Here is an 18,348-nt window from a genome sequence, read left to right on the forward strand (position 1 = left end):
AGAGTTGCAAATGGTTTTAAAACCGTTGTGGGGAGTTTTTGAAGGTGTGTGTGTGATGGAGTTTGACACAGACACAGGTGTGTTTTTAAAATAGATGTTGGTGTTAGGACCTAGAGAATTGGGCCCAGTGCAGTTATGTTAAGACAGATCAAGGAAAGAGGTTAACAAAAGTTTCTAAGTAGTCCCTGAGCAGAACTAGAGACATAGTTCAAGCAAGGGGGCGTTCACTACATACTTGCTTGAGTTGCAGAAGTAAAGTAAGTGAAAGGCTGTGCCTGTGATGGGAACAGCTAGTTTGAGAACTGAGAAGGTAACTCCCTGTTTCTGTTCTCACCCTGATCTTAACGAACTGTCTCTGCCCTCTGTTGTTTTAACTCCCTGTCTCTTTGTTGTTTGGTACTTGCCTTCTGGGCTGATAAGAAAGCTGTTGACGTATTATGAATTGCTTAAGGCCATGAATCAGAGGGGTAGCCGTGTTAGTCTGAATCTGCAAAAGCGACGAGGAGTCCTGTGGCACCTTATAGACTAACTGAAGTGTAGGAGCATAAGCTTTCGTGGGCAAAGACCCACTTCGTCAGATGCATGTAGTGGAAATTTCCAGAGGCAGGAATAAATATGCAGGCCAGGATCAGGCTGGAGATGACCAGGTGGATCCAATCAAGGAGGATGAGGCCCACTACTAGCAGCTGATCTGGAGGTGTGAATTCCAAGAGAATAGAAGCTGCTTTTGTAGTTAGCAAGCCATTCACAGTCTTTGTTTAATCCAGAGTTGATTGTGTCAAACTTAAAGATGAACTGTAGCTCAGCAGTTTCTCTTTGAAGTCTGGTCCTGAAGTTTTTTTGCTGCAGGATGGCTACTTTTAGATCTGCAATTGTGTGTCCAGGCAGATTGAAGTGTTCCCCTACAGGTTTTTGTATGTTGCCATTCCTAATATCAGATTTGTGTCCATTGATTCTTTTACGTAGGGACTGTCCTGTTTGGCCGATGTATATAGCAGTGGGGCATTGTTGGCACATGATGGCATATATTACGTTGGTGGATGTGCAGGAGAATGTACCAGTGACAGTATGGCTGATCTGGTTAGGTCCTGTGATGGTGTTGCTGGTGTATATATGTGGGCAGAGTTGGCACCGAGGTTTGTTGCAAGGATTGGTTCCTGAGTTCGAGTTATTATGGTGCGGTGTGTAGTTGCTGGTGAGAATATGCTTCAGGTTGGCGGGTTGTCTGTGGGCAAGGACCGGCCTACCTCCCAAGGCCTGTGAGAGCGAGGGATCATTGTCCAGGATGGGCTGAAGATCACTATTTATTCCTGCCTCTGGAAATTTCCACTACATGCATCTGACGAAGTGGGTCTTTGCCCACGAAAGCTTATGCTCCTACACTTCAGTTAGTCTATAAGGTGCCACAGGACTCCTCGTCGCTTAAGGCCATGAAGTATACTCATTAACACTAGAAGCTTCTAACTAATTAAGGGAAGGCTGAGATGCTTGGGCAAATGTTTTATGACGCGACGGAACTGTCTATATAATCTTACTTGTTACTGAAATCAGAGCTGGTTCACTTAGGAGACGGGCTGCTCTCTATTGTAGTGCGCACTATTCAATAAAGAGCTTGTGATTGGATCTTGCTGGTGTTGCCTGTCTCTTTGCGGTCAGACAATGAACGGAGGCCGTCCGGGTTAAAGTCCCTGACATTGGCAAACTGCTGGTATAGAGTGTTTGGTGGGTTGCTTTTTCTGTACAAAATGTGATGTGTTAAATGCATGTGGGTTTTGAAAAGTATATGGCTGCAAACTTGGTTTGGTGTGTGTTATAAAGCTGCTGTTTAGTATATGTGTGGGGGGGGGGAAGGGGCTGTGCAAGGCATAGGTGTAGGGTTTTTTACAGTACTTGGTTTGTTGAAACTAACAAGGGGTTTTAAAAGCAGTTTTGGCTTTTATCCTGCAAAATGAGATGTATTTAAAAAAATTGTGGGTTTTTATTTTTGTTTTTTTAAGTGGGAGAAATAAACTCAAAACTGGTGTTTGTTGTACAGCCTGAAGTGGATTACTTTGTTTTTGAAGCTATAACTTTTTAAATAGAAAAACACGCTAATGATTTTAAAGTTTACAAGAGGGTTTCATGTGTTTTATAATAATGTTGTTTGCTCCACAGTAAAGTCAAAACGTGAGAGGTCCTTAGACCAGAGGGAAAAGGAGCTCAAAAGAAAAAGGAGAGAGACAGCTGAAAAGGAAAATTCACCGGCATCAGTGACCGATGGATCGATGAAGCCCAGTAAATATGTTTTGCTTGTCGGCTTGGTTGTTCTGAGGTTTTAAGTAAATACACAGGTGTGGGTGAGAGAGATGGTAAAGTTTAGATGTGTTGTTGTTGTTTTTATAAAAAAAAAATGTTTTTTCCCCCACCTCACAGGCATGGACAACTTTTCTGACAATGCTGTAGACAGAGCTACAAGGACACCTCCTCCAGAACCGCCAAAGAACCAGGAATCTGCTTTGAGACCCTTAACAACGCAAAACAGCACAAGAATGCAGATGAAGCATCTGGGCGGTCCGAACCTCACACACGTCAAACCCAAGGACAAAGCAAAAGACTCTGGTAAGAAACAACCATGCAACCACAACTCCAGTTCCTCAGCGGTCTCCACCACACCATGCCCTGAGGAAACTGTGAGCAAAAACGCCCACATTCACAAACCCGGAGCACGCGCTCTAGGGGTTCTGAACGTGCGCAAAACCACACACATTCACAAACCCGGAGCACGCGCTCTAGGGGTTGTGAATAAAAAACCAAGGACTGAAAACTCCTGTAATGCCGAGGCATTGCAGCCACACACACACAACTCCAGTTCCTCAGCGGTCTTCGCCACACCAAACCCTGAGGAAACTGTGAGCAAAAACGCCCACATTCACAAACCCGGAGCATGCGCTCTAGGGGTTGTGAATAAAAAACCAAGGACTGAAAACTCCTGTAATGCCGAGGCATTGCAGCCACACAAACACAACTCCAGTTCCTCAGCAGCCACTGCCACACCAAGCCCTGAGAACTGTGAGTGAAAATGCCCACATTCGCAAACCCGGAGCAGGCGCTCTAGGGGTTCTGAACGTGCGCAAAACCACACACATTCACAAACCCGGAGCACGCGCTCTAGGGGTTGTGAATAAAACACCAAGGACTGAAAACTCCTGCAATGCTGAGGTGTTGCAGCCACACAAACACAACTCCAGTTCCTCAGCGGCCACTGCCACACCAAGCCCTGAGGAAACTGTGAGCAAAAACGCCCACATTCACAAACCCGGAGCACGCGCTCTAGGGGTTGTGAATAAAACACCAAGGACTGAAAACTTCTGCAATGCCGAGGTGTTGCAGCCACACAAACACAACTCCAGTTCCTCAGCGACTACTGCCACACCAAGCCCTGAGAACTGTGAGCAATGCTGTAGTCAGAGCTACAAGGACACCTCCTCCAGAACCGCCAAAGAACCAGGAATCTGCTTTGAGACCCTTAACAACGCAAAACAGCACAAGAATGCAGATGAAGCATCCGGGCGGTCGGAACCTCACATACGTCAAACCCAAGGACAAAACAAAAGACTCTGGTAAGAAACAACCATGCAACCACAACTCCAGTTCCTCAGCGGTCACCACCACACCATGCCCTGAGGAAACTGTGAGCAAAAACGCCCACATTCACAAACCCGGAGCACGCGCTCTAGGGGTTGTGAATAAAACACCAAGGACTGAAAACTCCTGCAATGCCGAGGTGTTGCAGCCACACAAACACAACTCCAGTTCCTCAGCGGCCACTGCCACACCAAGCCCTGAGGAAACTGTGAGCCAAAACGCCCACATTCACAAACCCGGAGCACGCGCTCTAGGGGTTGTGAATAAAAAACCAAGGACTGACAAACCATTCTCCCAAAACCATAAGCTCATCACAGCTCCCCCATATTCTAGTATGGGGGAAGAGTTTGATGCTTCATTCAGAAAACTGAGGAATTCTGTATCCTCAGGGGGCCTAAAAGAAAGAGGGGGGACAGCATTTGGCGGATAAATGGGTGGCCTCCAATAAGTGCCAGGCCAAGATCACTGCAAATTTTTTAAAAAAGGCTAAAGAGGTGATGAGGAAAAAAATACCAAAAAGAGATGCCCCCTGCTGGAGGCTCACAAAATGGCTTATCTGACCTGCGGGGTGGTGAGTCTGTAGACGGGTCCCTGGCTAGTCCTGATGAATTTCACAGAGACCGCTCTGACTCTGAAATAGCGTCTGAGGCAGAAGATGCCCCTGATGGGCCCGTAGAGGAACCCTCAAGTGCCTGTGAAAATCCAGAGTTGTATATGGAGAGAGCGAGAGGTTGGCAACGTGAAGTACCTAGATTTGTGGGGTAAGTGTATTGTGAGGCATTTCATTTTGTCAATCTTGAGCAAATAAATTCAGTTAAACAGGTTATTGAAGCCATGCGTAAGGGAATACAGTTAGTTCTAGATGACGTTAATGGTAGGGTAGGCCCTGATTATGTTCAGTTACGTTTAGAGAGCCGTAATTTAACTAACCCTTTGTTTTCAGTCAGAAGAACTAGGGATGAACTGTCTGCTGAGGATTTTTTAAACCAGACCGCAAAGCTGTTCCAGAGAAATAGAGTTGCACCTCAATGGAACATTGTGCCTCCTTGTGACAGTTGTAAAAAACAGGGGTGGGGGTGCTCGTAGAGTTTTAAATTCCAACGTCGTGAAAGGAGGAGTACAGGTAGTTCCGAATAGGAAGCCTAGTCCGAACTACCTAGTCCGTGCCACGTGTAGCCGCGCGGCACGGAGTCCGCACTAACGGACATTTTAAAATGGCAGCGCCCGGCTTTATGCAAATTAAGCCCAGGAAATTCAAATCTCGGGCTTCATTTGCAAGTCCGGTTGCCTATATTACCACCCTAGTTCAAACTAGGGTGGTAGTGTAGACATACCCTAAGACAGTGGCTAAGGAAGGTATAAACAGCAACGCGTACAATAGAGCACATAACTTTTTTACGCTTAGGATGTGGCACTGGCTCAACTAGGTCAATGCCAAGCCACCCCCTGAATTCTTCATGGCCGTCGTCCCTGGCGTTCTCTTCAATGCTTTGTATTGGTGTTGAGCAAAAACCAGGTGGGCCTGATTCGTCTTCCTTGTCCGATGCAATGCTGTCCTGGGTCTGAGGGTCAGCTAGAAAGGCATCATCGAGCTGTTGAGAAATTGCCAGAAAGAAATAATGTAAGACGCTCTGGTCATTTTATTTTTTTTTAAAGTTTACTAAATCGCGGTTTCCTAACCCCATGATGCCACAACTTCAATGTTTCATTTACCTGTTTGGCTTCTTTTCCATGCATCTTCTCCAACTTCTGGGAGCCGTGGTCACCTTGCTCCTGCAGGCCATCTAGCTCGTCGGGCTGCCTCGTGAGCGGTTGGGTTTCGGCGTCAGATTCCGGTGTATCCATCAGTGGCTGGGCCAAAGGGCTCCCTTCAACTTCTCCTTCCTCCTCGGAACTGTCGCTGATGTAGCGCTTTCTTCTCGGCACCAAAACAAAGTTGGTGAAAGAAGCCATGTTTCCACTCAGCGTTTGCATGCTCTCTGAAACATGCGCTCTTGGAACAAGATGGCCTCCTCTTGTGTGGCGCTAGAACTTATGGGGAAGTGCTATGCTCTGATTGGCAGAGGGTGTCATGGGAAGCTCTTAGAGGGGTCACACGACCCGCTTCTGGTCTGGTCAATGGGTCCTGGAACTGCCCCCCCGATTGGTCAAAGCAGCTTGCAGGGTGGTCCCACAGGGAAAAAAACCCTTCCTGATTGGTAGAGGGAGGCGGGGCGAGTCCGTAGAGGGAGGCGGGGCGAGTCCTTAGAGGGTCACATGACACCCCTTACTTCCGGTCACCTGTCCCTCTTGACCCCGGATGTGTTACCCCCAAGGGCGGGACTTCTGGTGACAGGGGGCGGGACTAATGTTTGATTGATGGTAGGGCCCTTGTACTACTTCTCCATTTTAGAACTCACTCCTCAAAATTCAATTCAGGCATAAGAGAGGAAATGAAACTGAGACAATGCCCAGACCAGTCATGAACCCAAACTAGCCCGCGTTGTGAGCAGTACCAGGAGTAACCACAGTCCCCCACGTGTGTGTTGGTGAGTGGGAGATGCAAGGGGAGGGCAGTGTGTGTATGTGAGACTTTCAGAGACGCACACAATGTGAGAGAATGGTAGAGATTTGAATTGCCAAGATCCCTCCATCCCCCTCTCTCTGTGTGGAGATGGGATACAGGCGTGGAAGGGGAGGGACACCCTGACATCAGCACCCCCTCTTCTCCCTCCCACAACCTGTCCGGAAAGGAGGAGTTTCCCAGGGGGGCCGCTCCAAGGCAGGAGCATCAGGACAGTGGGTGGAAGGGCAACTGAAGCTTGGCATCCAAACCAGTCAGGATCCCCCTGACGGACCAGGAGGGACTAGTTGCAACTTGGGAGGTGAAAGGTGATAGAGGTGAAAGAGATCCCGAAATGGTCACATCCTTGATCCTAAGGAGAGGCAGGAGCAGCAGAATACGGCCCTTTGACGTAGTGAATACCAGAATACGGCCCTTGCTGGTTGCTATGCTGGGCAGTGGGCTGTGGGCGACCTCTGCTGCCTGTAGCATGGCCCAGCAGGGCAGGGGGTGAGTCATTATACAAAGGGGGCTCCAAACCTGTCTGACCAGCTACCCCCCAGGGAGAGAAAGAAAGGAAGGTGAAATGCTGCCCCTGGCTAGGGGGCAGGGCTGGAAGTTTAGTTTCAGTCTGGGAAGCAGGGGAGAAGGAGCTAGGGAGGGGGCTGGGATTGTAGGGCCCAGCCACCCCCCCATCTCAAGGGGGGGTACTGAGGCCTCCTAGCCCCAGTTGTTATAACCAGATTACCTCTCTGCAGTGCTGTATCCTGGAGAAGCAATAAACTCCTTCTATTCTACTGGCCGGTGGAGTCTGTTCGTGCCATTACGGGGGTGCAGGAGACGGGAAAAACCCAACGCGCCGTCACAGGCCCGAAGATGTCAACACAGCAGGGACGTCCCCATGCAGAGCAATTGGGAGGGCTGACGGAGTGCTGAAGATCGGGCTGCTTCTCATGAAGCCAATACGGAAGTCTCAACTGATGTGGGGGGTGGGGCTTATCGGCCAGGGTTACCCTCTGTCAGGGCCCATCCCATCTTATTTTCTCTGCACATACAGCATATCACACCTCCCATTGGCCAAGGATCAACCTTCCTAACCCATGAGAGCTGCGATTGCCTGTTCCTTCAGAGGCACATAAGTGATCCATGGGGAGGGAATGGAGGTGAACCCTAGTGCATTGCCACAGATTAATTGCCCACCCCTGGCTTAGCTCTTACAGTGTAGGAGGCGTCCTTGAACAGACTCACAGACAGACAGATGCATGAACCTCTACAATATAGAGCTCCATGATTGGGGGAGAGATTTATACAAGACTGGCCATGTAAGGGGTCATTGGAAGCGTGAGGATCGGCCCAATAGGATATGTCCTATTTCTGAGCGTGTGTCATCTTTGTGTCTGAGGGGAGGAGTACGGACAATGAATCTGTATTTCAAATACAGGACATGGATCTAACCCACGACCAGCGGCGGAGCGAGAGAGAGCCGATGGGCCGTCAACCAAGACAATGGACCATGCCAGAGCTCAACCTTCTTAGGAACCATTCAGACAACCTGTGAGTAATGGCAGCTGTCACTCAGCAAATCACACGAGAGCATGTGACCAGACCATATGACACTGAATTTCCTTGAGATCCCCCACACATCCATTTTAGATCCATTCCTATCCATAGAGATCTCTTTTAGTTTTCTCTAGAGACTCATATCTATTATAGATCTATCCACATCAATAGAGATCTTTTCTAGTTTCCTGTTGATCTCCACACATCCATTCTAGATCCATCCCTATCCATAGAGATCTATTCTAGTTTACTCTAGATACTCATACCTCCATTGTAGATCTATCCACGTCAATAGAGATCTATTCTAGTTTCCTCTACATCACCACACATCCATTCTAGATCCATCGCATTCCATCGGGATCTTTTCTACTTTCTTCTAGTTGCCCAAACATCCGTCCTAGCCCCATCCCTGTCCAGAGAGATCTATTCTAGTTACCTCAGGATTCTCATGCATCGTTCTAGACTCTTCTCCCCAATCTGGCCAGTGCTGGACCCACCTGAACAGGGCTCCACAGCCGTTTGGAATGTGGGCCAGGAGCATCGGAGACTAGCCCCTGTGGGAGATGGGATGCGGAAATGGCTGGACCTGTGATGCTCACTACTATGTGTGTGCAAATCCGCCCCGCTTCCACCCCCAACAGGGAGAGGATTCTGTTAAGTTGGGTCCTGCTTTGGGCATGGGGCTGGACTCGGTGACCTTCTAAGGTCTCTTCCTGCCCTAGAGTTCTATCGCTCTACGGAAGGAAATCACATGCAACCCTTTTCTTGGGGCTCTTTGGGTTGACATGTTGGCCACTGGGAGGTTCGGTGTGTGAAAGGCCCAGGCTTGGGGGAGGAGCATGGGGTGGCTGACAGGATTCAGAGAACCAGGGAAGAGCCGTAATCACAATAAGGAATAAGACCATCTAGGCCCTGCTCCTCAGAGGGGTTTGGGTGCCTAACTCCCTTTGACATCCCAGCCAAAGGCAGATTCCTGAGACTTGCATCAGGAAAGGGGCACTTTCCCAGGTATATGCCCTGCACCCCAATCCCTGAGCCCGTCCTGCATCCTAATGCCCTCCCCGAGCCTCAACCCCCAACCTGGCCCATCCCTCAGCCACCTCCCAGAACTCAAACCCAGACTCTGCACCGCACCGCACTCCTGCCACCAACCTCCCTGGCACTCCAAATATCTTGGCCACAGCCGCACCCCCGGGCTCCTGCTCCCACTGAAGCCCTTGCCCCCTTCTGCACCCAACTCCTGCCTCAGTCCAGACCCCCACATTTTTGGCACCATCCTGGAGTCCAGAGAAGCCAGGAGCCGGTGCCCCCGTCATGGGGTGATCATGTTGTTTTGCACACAGGGGTCCCCAAAATCTACTAGGCCCAGCTCCAAAGGAGAGTCCCCTCTCCATCTCCAAAACCCTCAGAAGATCCATCTCCTTGCAGCACTGCCGGCTGGACAGGTCTGCAGATCTCCGCACTCTCGATCTGCCCTGGCTTTGCCCACAGTGCGGGGCTGGAGGCTGCTGTCACAGAGTGTGTCTGGCCTGTAGGTTCAGGCCTTGTCCCTCCTGGCCTGCCCCTGAAATCTAGGGGCCAAGGAATCTTGCTGCAGAACAGCCCTGGAGGGTTTCTGACACTGCTGGCTAGGGTGAGGCAGCGTTAGTCACGTCCACAGTCAGGACCAGGCTGTGAGCCGCTGTGTTAGCCACATCCTCAGGCAGATGGATGGGCAGGGACTCTGTTGGCCATGGCGCCAGGCCAGGGACCGGAACAGAGAGGAAACCTCCCGCTAGGTGGGCGTGGCCGTGACCTGAGAATTGCCCCAATGGGCATCTCCCCCCATGGCCGATCTCCAGTGGATGTTCCCAGACAGGAGAGTATGTGGCCCTGTCCCCACCTGGTCCATAAAAGTCTCAGGCCGGAGGGAGAGGCTGCATGACATGCCCAGGATAGATCTGACAATGAAGCGGTTGGTGCTGGGGCTGCTCCCCTGGGCCTTCCTCATGCCCCCGGGTGCTGGGCTGGTGAGTGGGGGAAGGGCGCTGGGGGTGTGGGGAGAGGGGCCCATGCAGGGTAGGGGACTGGGGGTGATTGAGGGTCTTCCCCTGAACTACCTGGGGCCAAGGGGCTATTGGGACCCCTGCAGCCTCTCCTGAGTACCTCTGAGGCTCTCCGCCTATGCGGATGGGGGGGATCAGCCCACAGGGCTTCTGTGGGACCCCACTGCCAAGCCGTGTGTCCTACTTGGAGACGCCACGAGCTGCTGGTAGGGCGGCTGGGGAGAGATGGAAGGAGCAGATACTGGAGAGGGGCAAGAGCAGGGAGCTAAGGTGACGGGCTTGGAGCTAAGAAACTTGGGATCCTTTCCCAGCTCAGCCCAGGATCTCTGGGGGGAACTTCAACTTGTACATGGGGCTCCTATTTCCATGGGTTGCTGACGGAAATCGGGCACCTAAACCCGCTAGGAACACACCCCTGGGGCCTCAGAATCCCCTTTTAAGAATGAAAATGATTCTGTGTTATTTTGAACCGGACACTGCTCGGGGAAGGGGTTGTGATCCATGCTGGGACTAGCACAGGAAGAAGTCCCTGACCTGGGTCTAGGTCCCACAATAAAGCCAATCGCTGCCATTCCTTAAAGGGGAGATTTTCCAACACGCCCGCCCACCCGCCCGGCGCCTTCTCCCGAGCAGATGCCAGGAGGTTGGTTGTTTTCCGGAGGGACATTCCTACTTTGCATTTTCAACCCCCAAAGGAAGTTTTTCAGCCACCAAAACCTTAGAAAATTCCTAGCCCGGGAGGGAAAGAACCAGGTTGTAGAAGAAAAACATTCAGCCAAGCTGAAGGGCAGAAGGCTTCCATGGGTGGGATTTCTTCCGTCAAACCCAGTATCCCTGACACCGGGAATTCGTGAGTCAGCAGAGGATCCTGGCCCCTATGGGTGGGTGAAGTAGCCACAGAAGCCCCGTCCGTGCCCTGCTGGGGACTGGCAGGACCAGCTTGGGGTGACGTTGGCCCACAGCACAGAGATCACAAGGCAGGGCGATGAGTGCCCCACTCCGTGTGCTGGGTAGCGACTCCGCACCCAGCCAGCCCAGAGATGCAGATTGACCCTCTGACCCCATAGGGCGCCCTCTGTGTGGGGCAGAGCAGAGAGGAGGGATCCAGGGACACCGATCCCCTAGGGGAACGTCTCAGGGATGAGGCTTTGAGGTTCCCAGTTCAGATGGGGAACAGGGTCCCAGTGCATAGAGGTGAGGGGGCTCTCTGTATGGACCTGGTCTCCTTCCAGGTATGATCACTGGGGCCGGGAAGCCCAGCCCCACTCCACGCCCTGCATGGCCTCTCTGAAAATACAGCAAAGAACCAAGACAACTCTCTGCGGTGGGTTGCTGCTGGAGGAGAACTTTGTGCTGACGGTGGCTCATTGCCAAGCAGGGTCAGTTCCTTTGGGATGAGATGTAGGACCAGGGGAGGGGAAGCTGGGAGCTCTGGTCCCAGTATGGGGGCAGGGGAGGGGAGGGGGCAGCCAGGCTGGGGGAGCAGAGCCAAGGGGTCTGATCTGCTTAGGGGGCATTGGTGAGTCTCTAGTGGCCTCTGCAACCCACTGCCGAGCCCCAGTGCTGGGTAAATTCATGGGGCTACAGGCAGTGAGACCAGCTGGGGTCTGGCCCATGGCCCAGCATGGGGCAGGGAGGGGTCACAGTCCCAAGGCAATTGTGCAGGGTTCTGGGCTGGGGGACTGGGCATCTGGATGTATCTGGGAGGGAGGAGTTGGCCGTGGGGCGATGGCATCCAAGCACAAAGGAAGGAACCTGAGACCCAGCCAGACAGCACCGCGCTGCCCTGTCCCAGCAAATCAGAATTTGAGCCAGCGAAACACGTATTCAGCTCCCTCCCAAACGCCCCACGTGGGCTGCTCTCGGCTTTTACAGCAGCGTCGCTGTCGTCCTGCGGGGCCCACACCATCAAACAATGGGAATGGAGTCAGCAACGCATCCGTGTGCAGCAACAGTCCCTCCCCGTGCAATACAACAGGGAGACTTCAAACAATGACCTCACACTGCTGCAGGTACCGCCCCCATCCCATCCCCCACCCCCAGTGACCTCACACTGCTGCAGGTACCGCCCCCATCCCATCCCCCACCCCCAGTGACCTCACACTGCTGCAGGTACCGCCCCCTCCCATCCCCCACCCCCAGTGACCTCACGCTGCTGCAGGTACCGCCCCATCCTATCCCCCCACCCCCAGTGACCTCACGCTGCTGCAGGTACCGCCCCATCCTATCCCCCCACCCCCAGTGACCTCACGCTGCTGCAGGTACCGCCCCATCCTATCCCCCCACCCCCAGTGACCTCACGCTGCTGCAGGTACCGCCCCATCCCATCCCCCCATCCCCAGTGACCTCACGCTGCTGCAGGTACCACCCCATCCCATCCCCCACCCCCAGTGACCTCACACTGCTGCAGGTACCGCCCCATCCCATCCCCCGCCCCCAGTGACCTCACACTGCTGCAGGTACCGCCCCCATCCCATCCCCCGCCCCCAGTGACCTCACACTGCTGCAGGTACCGCCCCCATCCCATCCCCCACCCCCAGTGACCTCACACTGCTGCAGGTACCTCCCCATCCCTCTGCCCTGGGCCTGGCTGGATTCTCCATCCCCTGACAGATGAACTCAAGCAGGGTATTTCTCTCACAGCTGCCCTCAAGTTGGAGTCGGGGCTAATTCAGGGCCAGCCCAGGGCCAGGGGTCAGATGGGACAAGCACCGAGTCTCTCAAAGCAATGTGGCTCTGTCATCACAGTGGGGAAGAGTGGGGGGACTCAGGGCATCTGGGGGCAGCTCTGGGAATCTCCCCCCTTTTCCCTGGCTCTCACACATCTGGCCCCTACCCACACAAGGATCAGCCACATGGCTGGCCAGCTCTGCCCCAGTTACCAGAGGGGAGGTGTACGAGGAGACACCCCAACCAGTTCTGTCAGTATCTGCCCCACAGCCGCTGGATATGGGGGGTGGGTGTATTTCAGCCCTGCGGAGGTTTCGTCCCCGCACTCTCCACCAGAACCCGGCCCCAGAAGTCTTGGGTCAGTGCTGGAGACGTTTGGGTCCGATAGCAGCAGATACAGGACAGGAAATGAAATTAACAAGCAGTGGGGTGGAGGGACCGAGGAGGCCACGGCATCTGGGACTGCCTGCCTGAGCTGCTGCGAGGGGTGGGGCAGCAGTGTGGCCTAGTGGCCACTGCACAGGCCTGATGTTTAAGCCACTTGGATTCTGTTCCTGGATCTCCTGGTGGATGAGCTTTGGCAAGGCATTGTGCCTCAGTTTCCCCATCTGGACCTAATGGTGCTTAAAATGATTTGAGATCTGCTGAAGGGAACAGTGTGGGGCTCTTGGCTGTTTCAGTGAGACTGAGGTGTCTAAACAGCTCTCAGGATCAGGGCCTGAACTATCTCATTTAGCTCAAATTTTTTCCGGCCATCCTTCCCACTGCCCCATGGTCTCCCCACAAGCCTGGCTCATTGACACCATCAGCATCCAGGCTGCAGGCCAATGACGGACAAGACAGTTGAAAGAAAAAGTTTTTATTCAGAAAAAAATGACTTTCATTCTCCCTTTCAAGCACCGTTTGTTTTTTCAAACAAGCATCTATTTTGGACATGTTCCACCCAAGTCTTTCTCTTGTCCCCATCTCTTCCAGCGACACTTTCTGGGTTCCTGTCCTTTGCGGGGTTTGCACCCTCGCATCAGAATCACAATAATAAATAATTAAATAGACATGGGGGTTAGGGGAGGAAAACAGGAAAAAATAGCCCTTAAAACAAGCCAACGTTGGGTCCGGCTCAAAACGTCTGAAACAAAGTCTTTGAAATTTCACGTTTTTTTTTTTTAACGCGGCCATTTGAGTACCCAATGTGGATGTGCTGTGAAATCCGACTGTCCATGCTTTGTGATGGCAGGTTGGCCTTCTAAGCCACACGGCTGCTTTGCTCCTCTCTGGCTGAGTGAAAGAAAGTTTTTAAGCCAGGTAGGGAGTTTGATGGTGGAAAACCCTTGTAGATGAGATCCCACTTCTTCAGATGACTGGAGTATTAAAAGCCAGATCCAAGAATGAATAAGGGAAGGAGGGGAGGAAAGAATAAGAAAAAAAAATAGTGAATTAGATTGTTCAAGTTACAACAAGCTGAAAAGTTGTTGTTGTTGTTGTTTTTAAGGTTTTCCAGTTACAGACTAACACGGCTCCCCCTCTGAAGCCTCAATACATCTGAAGAAGTGGGCTGTGCCCACAAATCCGCATGATCCCATCGACATGTTTTGTTCATCTCTAAGATGCGACGAGAATATTTGTTACTTTTTAAAAGTGTTTCCAGTTACAGACCAATGTGGCTCCCTCTCTGAACCTTTTCTAGAAGTGTGGGAATTCTATCGACTCGGGAGGGAAAAAAAAATCACCGATTATTGGTCTTGGGCCATGGGCATTTGCATTGGACAGTCACAGCACAGACAGAGACCGGAGGACGGAAGGAAGGGAAATGCAGGGAAACAGTCAGGCAAACACAATTGTGGCATCAGAGGTAGCTTTTGGGGCACAAAGTCGCGGCTGGGCTTGGGACAGCAAACGGGGGACGACTCAGTTGCTGTTTGAGTCCCGCTGTGTTCAGGGAATTCTTCCGATATTCCTCGCCAATAAACCAGATTGTGTCAAAGTAAATACCAAAAATGATTGACAGTTTCTGCTCCCAGCCGGGCCATCGGTAGGACCCAAATATTGACCAGCCGTTTGGGGTGACAATACAACAGAACAAATTTTCTAATATCAAAAGGCGTTTCTAGTCCCAAAAGTGTTTCATGACGACCCATTCGTGACATTTCTCTAACGCTATTATAAATATTCTAACGTAAACTCCCTCAGGGTTCCCCACAGGTATGGAAACCCATCTGGACAATTGGGCCCTTGAACGGGGACTGTCTCCTTCAAGTCAACTTCTCCAAAGTTGCATTGATCCAAGGGATGAATTTGGAGATCCTTGTGTAGATGCTGGGGGGGCGCCCGTCCGGATCTCCATTGGAGACGATGCCCTGCACCACGCCGTCACACACCAGGGGCCCGCTGGAATCGCCCTGCCAAGAAGAATAACATCGGTGATCAGCAAGGTAGGTTGACGTTGGACATGAGGAAAAACTTCCTATCTGCCCGGGTGGTTAAACACTGGAACAAATTGCCTAGTGGGGTTGTGGAATCTCTACCCCTGAAGATATTTAAGAGCAAGTTGAATAGACACTTGTCAGGGATAATCTAATGGTGCTTGGTCCTGGGGAGTTGTGGCCCCTCCTCTCTCCTTCCAGAACAGACGGGCAGTTTGCAGACACACACAACCTTGGATCTGAAAGCAAGCCAAAAGTGCTATCAATTAGCCTTGAACAAAGACGCAGTGAAGTTTCTGGGCTTGGATTTTTTCCTTGGAAGGCAAATTTAACTCTTGGGGTGCAGCTTTTACAAATGTGCAATGTATCCATTTTATTCTTTTATGCAGTTAACCACTTAAGTTTCAGTAGAAGTTCTTATTTCTCTTTAGTAGGTTTAACAGTCTGTAGCCAAATGTTTAAATTACTGTGTGTGTGTGTGTGTGCGCGCGCGCGTGGGTGGGGTTTGCCTAGATGATTAAAAGAGGCTGCAAGAAACAAGGAGTCATTTGAAATCATGTTTTCCTCCTTACACATTACAATATTGCTTAATTGCTTTTCTTTACAATTTGGAGGAACACTTCCCGTAAACTGGTAAACTTATTCTAAACTTGGTGTTTTGCTTTGGTTTGGGCAAGTGTGTTACAGGAGCCCGTGTTTTCCAAGGGAAGAGCTAATTGCTTTCAGTTACTTTCCGTGTTTCCTCTCTCTCTGTGTATGCGTCATAAAGAGGGGAAGAGGGGTGATGGTGTCGAATTCCCTCCCCTAAGCTTGGTTGATACGGGTGTGCCAACTGAGAAATCCTTTTTTTTTTCTTTTTCTTCGCCCACTTCTTGTGCTTTGTTTTGGCACAGAGGTGCTGTAGCTGCTTGTAAGTTACATTTCTCGCGGCAGGGCGGATTTTTGAGTCTGCCGGGTTTAGAGTGTCAGACCTTAGCAGCTCGTGAAATAAGGGGAGTCGTCACTCCCTCACATATCCGCTGAGTTTCGAGGTTCAGCTGATCCCCCCCCCCCCCCCATTTGCGTTCAGATCTCCCTCGTGGGAGAGCCCTGGTGCAGCTGGGATCAGCTCAAGTCTCAGAGCTATGCAGCAGCATTCATACGTCACTCATTACATTCATACTCCTTTTCCACACACAATTTTTTTCTACAGTTTCCACATTTAGGCTTTGTCTAGACTGCAGGCTTCTTTCGAAAGAGCGCGTCTAGACTACAATGCGTGGATCGAAAGATCGAGCCGCTATTTCGAAAGAGCGTCCAGACTGCTGGACGCTCTTTCGAAATTGAAAGCCACCCGGAACTGCTTCTGCCAGGGCATGGGGGCAGCATTTCCTTCCGGGTGCTGCCTGCCTGCCCTTTGCAGAGACGCGTGGTGAGAGGGACGCCCCTGAACACCCGTTGCTCTGCTCCTGCAGCTGCCTTTGCTGTCCCTCGAGGAGGTAAGCAAGGCATTGCAGTGCTGCTTTGGAGTGCTCAGCTTCCTGGGACACCCCAGCAGCTTTTTTCTTTTGAGGTTTTTTTGCTTGCAGACCCTTTTTTTTTTGGCATGGAGCCAGAGCTGCCCCTGGGCAGGCGATGGCCCCACACCACCATACTGCAGCTGTTGCTGCATCTGCATGACACTGTCATGAGGCTCCTTCCCGAGCTGCTCCCAGACCAGAGGTACGAGGGCTTCCTCCGTCAGGCAGCCGCACTGCCCTTGCCTCCGAACTTTTTTGTGGACAGGCGTGTTTGGAGGTTTGACACCAGCTCTGAATGGTGGGACCGGCTCGTGATGGAGATCTGGGATGACCAAGACTGGCTACGGAACTTCCGGATGAGAGACCACTTTCCAGGAGCTGTGTACCTGGCTCGCCCCTGCTCTGCAATGGCAAGACACCCACCTGCGGCCCGCCATCCCCCTGGAAAAGAGAGTCGCCATTGCCCTCTGGAAGCTGGCAACCCCCGACAGCTACTGCTCCGTGGGACACCAATTTGGCGTGGGGAGATCTACTGTCGGGGCCGTCTTGATGAAGGTAAGTCATTGTCTGGGGACAGTCACAGTTTGGGGTGGGGGGAAGGGAGACTGTCAGAAAGGGCCAAGTGGAGTGGGAGTGGGAGGGAGCACCTCCACTCACCCTGAATTGTGTGGGGGGGGGGGGGGGTTCTGAGGAGGGGATTCCCGGGGTGTTTGTTTGAGAGGGAAGGTGGGCGGTGGGTTCTTCTCCTAAGAGATAAGGCACCCCTTCTAACATTTTGTTGTCTGTCTCGTTCTGCAGGTGGTGAGGGCCATCAATTCGGAACTGCTCAACAGGCTCATCTGTCTACCAGATCTGGACAGCGTCATGGCCGGCTTTGCTGCCCTCGGCTTCCCGAATTGCAGAGGAGCGCTCGATGGGACACACATTGCCATCTGTGCACCGCCCCATCGAGCAGCCCAATTCATCAACAGAAAGGGCTACTTTTCTATGGTCCTCCAGGCCCTGGTCGACCATCGTGGCCAGTTTTCTGACATTTGTGTTGGGTGGTCAGGGCAGGCACATGATGCCCACATCTTCAGAAACTCGTACCTCTACCGGAGGCTTCAGGCAGGAACATTTTTTCCCCCATCGCCAGTTTGCGGTTGGGGATGTGCACGTGCCGGTGTGCATAGTGGGTGATGCCGCCTATCCCCTGATGCTGTGGCTGAAGAAGCCCTACACCGGTCAGCTGGATGCGAGCAAGGAGCAGTTTAATGCTCGCCTTACCCGGGCTCGCAACCAGGTGGAATGTGCGTTCGGACGTTTAAAAGGCAGATTCCGATGCTTGCTCACACGCCTCGACATGGGGGAGAGCAACATCCCTGAGGTGGTGGCCGCGTGTTGCGTCCTCCATAACCTCGTGGAGAGGAAAGGGGAGGCCTTCCTACCAGGGTGGGGGAGAGCTGCTGATGCCCAGGAGAGGCTCTTTGCCCAGCCCCGGACAGCTGCCATCCGCCAGGCTCACCGGTCTGCAGTTGGCATCCCGGAGGCCCTCCGGGAGCAATTCTCCAGTGGAGGCCACTGAGACTGAGTGCACTGAGGGGCTTCTGCCTGGGGACTGGGCCCTGGCCCAATATAAGCTTCCCTCCACAACCCATCTCCTGACCCTGTTTGGACACATCACTTACACCAGGGTGTGTTTCAAAATAAAATGTTCTCTTTACTTATTTATAATTTTGTACATATTATCAAACAATGTTGCAAACAACAACAAAAAATTTCATTTTTGTTGTTGCCAAACTATATACAATAAAGAAACATTTCGTTGAACCCTTTGTTTGTGCTTTAACTGGGGTGATGGGGGTGCTTGAAACCTGGAGGGGGGAAGGGGACTGGAAACCTGGAGGGGGGAAGGGGATCAGGTTGAACGGGGCTTGGCAGATTTCCCTTTCCTGCCTGGGCCTCGTGTTTGGGGTGCTCCCCGGGTGCGGGATCGGGTGGTGCACCTG

General features: G+C 52.0%; 1 long non-coding RNA gene across 1 annotated transcript; it reads left to right on the forward strand.

Moving 5' to 3' along the window:
* The first annotated feature begins 14,423 nt into the window (after window positions 1-14,423).
* Window positions 14,424-18,041, forward strand: LOC142821367 (uncharacterized). The gene is made up of 3 exons (XR_012898153.1): window positions 14,424-14,870; window positions 16,626-16,915; window positions 17,159-18,041. It is a non-coding gene; the product is annotated as an uncharacterized LOC142821367 (long non-coding RNA).
* Window positions 18,042-18,348: the final 307 nt, after the last annotated feature.

Source organism: Pelodiscus sinensis, chromosome 30, assembly GCF_049634645.1.
Source record: "Pelodiscus sinensis isolate JC-2024 chromosome 30, ASM4963464v1, whole genome shotgun sequence".
Lineage (NCBI taxonomy): Eukaryota > Metazoa > Chordata > Testudines > Trionychidae > Pelodiscus > Pelodiscus sinensis.